Below are 5,034 nucleotides of genomic sequence, written 5' to 3'. Positions count from 1 at the left end.
ACCCCACTCAGGTAATGTTGACAAATACTCAGACGTAGGCATAGATCCCTAAATAACTCGCTAGATCACCAGCTGGCTTACTGATAGGACCCAAGAGGTCAGGATCGGTTAGACCAGCTCCACCAAGAGATTTGTCACCAGCTGAGTACCTTATGGCTCTGTTTTGGGCATACTTCTGTTTCCCATCTACTTGTCAAAAGTCAAGGCTAATTTCAAAGGCCTCTGGCTCACCAAGTTCACAGATGACTGTAAATATGGAGGTATAATACACCCTCCCCCATGACACCAAAATCCTATAAGAGGGTCTAACATAAACAAATGACTGGTGCAAAAGTCATGGATTATAACTCATTGCAAAGAAATGCATTATAATGTCCTTTGGGAAAGTGTCCGCCCAAGCTAATCCTTCATCGATAACACACCCCAAAGAGTTGACCCGATAGTTAGGGATGTGCGAACATATGTAGATAGTAATCTGGCATTCAACAAACACATAGCCAAGATAGTAAGAAAACCATTTCATGTTGGCAAACTCATAAGCAAGGGTATGGCACCCTGGTCCAAGGAAGTTATCGTACCAGGCAAATCAACCCACTCAGACTCATCATTGAAACAATGCCCCCTTTGGCATGTACCCAACCAGGCACTTGTAAAAGTTGGAATGCCCTCAAAGGTTCCTCCCAGGAGAATAAAAGGGTATTAATATACTGTCTTACAGAGATCGCCTTAAGGCCCTATCTCTGTACTCAGTCTCCTACAGGTTACTGAGAGGCGATCTATATCTAGCATATGAAGCATCCTCAGATCCAGCTGTGATGGATCTCTTACAGATCTGCAAGACAAACAGCACCAGAAACACTAGATCCAATTACATGAACTTTGCCTTCAGCATAAATAGACATGCTGGAGGGACCAATATGTGTCACAAAAGATCCCTGCACTATGGAATAAGCTCCCCATCTACATGAAGCAGACTGCATCCCTGACTGTATTCAAAAAAAACTTTGATAATGAAATGGGAAATTGCAAATTTACCCCCTATGTGGCCCCCATGTTCGTGATGGACAGAGGTCAACTGTAAGTAAAGCAATCCTCTTCTAACATACCCCCACATAACCCTTAGCTATCTCTTTAATAACTCTACTAACTCTTTGTTAAGTATTTACTGGTATTTTTTCACTGTTTTAAAGCTATCTGATTTGCCTGTTCTGGTTTTATTGCCAAGCAGTACTTAATTAACTGACCTGTTAACTGTTTAAATTGTTCTTTAGAGCCTCCTGGCTGATTTTCTGTTGTTTTAAATGTTTTTTCAGTGTCTCACTGCTATTTTTCTGCTGTGTTAAACATTGTCTATTGTTTCCTGCTAAAACTAGGGTAGCTATTAGCTGTAGCATACTCCAGGTCCAGGACTGCTGCTTCTGGAACTATTTGCAGTGGTTTGTTTGTTCTAAGCACGTTTTCCAGGCCATCTTGTATTGGAAGAGGCCTATCTGCACTTTTGTGAGAGAATTGTGTTGATTGGGACCTGACTAGTAAAGGGAGGCTAGTCTATGGCTTGGAATAAAAATCCTCATTGGTCCTTTTGAATTTTGTTAGAGTTTTTTTCAAGTTTTAGCTTCTGGTATTTAGACCCTGCATCTGAGCAGGTTTTTGCTTGTTTGCTCATTGCACAGCACTGTGCACTGCTGCCCAATTGTGCACCAAAGCTGGACAGTTAAATTCAACAAATTTGCTCTTAAAACCCAGGCAGAAATATCCATTCACTGAGCTCCTCCATAATCATTTCTGAAAAAAACACCCCTAGTGACAACAGTCTTCAACCTAGCATTATGGACAGTTGGACTACCTTTGTTTCTCCTGACAACCTTGTTGACTTGAGTCTCTTGAAGCAGTGCAGCAATTGCCTCATGTACACACAGACAACTCTCTACTAATAACACAATCTAACACAGAGTGCAAGAGATGTATTTACAGCAAGAATCTAGAATCCATGCTCTCTCTCATTCAAAACAGTAACAGGGAGAAGGTTGTCAACTCACCCATCACTACATATTCACATAGTATCACTACTCATACAATTACCACTAATCAAACACATAGTATGCATCAAACACATAAATCCACATACCTGGAGGTTCTCTTGAAAAACTTACTGAAACACCAGAGACCTCCAAGACATAAGTCTGCTACAGCTAACACAGTCTCCACAGTACCCATGACGCATACTAACAATAGTGTCTCACCCACCAAGCCTGTAAGGCATAAACTCAAAAAACAAATTTTCTTGTCATCGGAGACTCAATAGTGAGACACATGGATGTCCCACTCACCAGGCTGGACAAGGAGGAAGTCACGGTCAGCTGCCTGTCCAGTGCCATTATTCACCAAATCACACATGCACTCAGGTCTCTCAGCAACAAGTACCGTTATGACTCTGTCATAGTTCATGTTGGTGTGAATGACCTGCGATGTACTGTATGAAAAGAGACATGGTCAAGCTCTCTGAGTATGTGTCTCAGGCAGGTATGTCCCTAGCCTTGAGCAGCATACTACCCTCACCTAGAATGATGCCACAATATAAACAAAAAAGGATTGATTTCAGTAATTAGCTTAGTTTTTGGTGTCATTCCAAGGGGATCTAGTTCCTGTCTGCTGTGCCATGGTTGACAAACCTCACTGCTTTGCCAGAGATGGTTTGCACCTGACACCCCTAGGCTTTTGGCTCCTGGCAAAGGCTTTTGCCTCCCCCATAGTGCCTTTTTCTTAGGCAAAGTCTTGAAAACAACATTACCGATGTGAAATTAACCAATCAGAACAAAATAAGGGTCTCGTTGCTAAATACTAGGAGCTTAAACCAAAATCTGCACTCCCTGGAAGCACTTCTATCACTAGAAGATGTAGATGTCTGTGCAGTCACAGAAACCTGGTTTAGGGCCTCAGAGAGTACCCCATCCCTGCAAGGTTACAATGCCTTCCACATCTTTAGACCACAAAATGAAAGTATAAAAACCAAAGGAGGAGGTGTTTCAATTTATATTAAAGATAAATTCATCTCCTGTCTAGTTAGACTAGACAACTCTATGAAGTTACTCCAGGTCTAGGTTACGGTGGGTAAGACCCCCTTTCAAGTCCTAGCCAGTTACAGATCCCCCTCCATGGGTCAAGACACTCATTAGGCCTACTTAAATAAACTGAAGAAAATCCAAATTTTACCAAACACACTGGTTATGGGGGATTTCAGTTATCACACCATCAACTGGGAAAACTAGTGTAGTCCAAACTTGCTAGCATAAAACCTTGACATCATGAATTCAAATGCCCTGAAGCAAATTGTTCATACCCTGACAAGAGACAAATATTCTAGATATGATCCTCACCAACAAGTCAAACAGGTGCACTACTGCAAATGTTGAACTCTCATTAGTTAAAAGTGACCATAAATCAGTCACCGAACATTGAACTGACACTAACATCAGAGCTCACAAAGGGTGAAATCAGACTAAAGAACTTCACCAAAGCAAACTATACACTCCTAGGTGGAGGTATAAATACATTCCAAGCCCCACCCTAATCTGAAAGATGAAAGTGGTAACTATGCAGAAGCTTACACTAATGCCCTGTACAATCACTTGCAAAAGTGTATTAACTGGGTTGTACCATATGTAATCAAAGCCAGAGCCCCAAATAAAATCAAGCTGCCATCATGGCCTTCCAGCATCAACAAACTCTATGATAAATGCAAAAAGTTGCTGTCCAAGAAAACAAAGACAAGGACCCAACAATGGAAAAGCACCCTCCTCAGCCTTAACAGGCAAATAAGACAACTTGTCAAATCCTCCATGAGCTCCTTGGAGAGAAACCTAGCAGTTACTGCCAAGGATAACCATAAGGCCTTTTAGAGCTACATACGTAACCTAAAGGGTAGGACTCAAGCATGAGTGGAACTGGTGGTCAATGGTATCACACACACACTGACCCCACAGAGATAATGAACCTGCTAGCGGATAGGTTTGGTGAAAATTTCACTCTCTTATCCCCTCCTAACTTACAACAAACCCTCCCCACCTTACATATCTGAAGAACAGGTCCTCAAAGTCCTGTCCAAGGCAAAGAACACGGCTTCTATGGGACCAGATGACATCCCAGGCTGTCTTCTAAACAGGCTAAAACATGAACTAGCATCATCACTAAGTACCCTTTTCAATCATATCCTAACCAAATGCTTTGTTTCTGTGGAATAGAGAACAGCTACATTTATTCCCCTCCACAAAGGTGGCCTAGCAACAGACCCCAGGAATTACAGACACATAAGCCTGACCAGCCTCATCTTTAAGGCCATGGAAGTATTGTTATGGACCTCATAAATAAAGACATAGGTGAGCTCCACACCCTGGATCCTACCCAATATGGCTTCGTGAAGGGCAGATCCTGCCTATTAAATCTGGTGGATTTCTTTGAAAATGTGACCAGGGCCATTGATGAGACGAGGATAAATCTGTGCACACAGCATACCTTGACTTAGCAAAGGCTTTCTACACAATCCCACATTCAGGCATTACCAATAAACTTAGCAAACTGAATGTAAACCCCTTCATTGTAAGATGGGTTGCCAACTGGCTCACAAACCAGACACAAACTATCAAAGTAGGGAACTCCACATCAACCAACAGAGCTGTTACCAGTGGTGTGCCACAGGAGTCAGTGCTGGGCCCCCTAATGTTTGGTATATACTTCTCAGAAGTTCAGGTCAAAACTAAATGATTGTGGTTGATGACTGCAAACTAGGTGCAATCATTGAATCCCCAAATTATGTCAGTATACTCCAGTAGTGTCTCATACAGAACAGTGACTGATGTATTAGTTACAGTCTCAAACTAAATGCAAAGAAATGCATCATCATTCCCTACAGCACAAACAATGTCCCTTCACACTATCACATCAACAATAATACCCTAAGTACCCAAGAAGTGGTAAGGGGCCTGGGATCATAGGTTGACTGTGACCATAACTTCGACCACATGTTTACCACTGTAA

The sequence above is a fragment of the Protopterus annectens genome, chromosome 7.part0 (genome assembly GCF_019279795.1).
Source record: "Protopterus annectens isolate FY-2018-M chromosome 7.part0, PAN1.0, whole genome shotgun sequence".
Lineage (NCBI taxonomy): Eukaryota > Metazoa > Chordata > Ceratodontiformes > Protopteridae > Protopterus > Protopterus annectens.
This window is presented reverse-complemented; position numbering follows the sequence as displayed.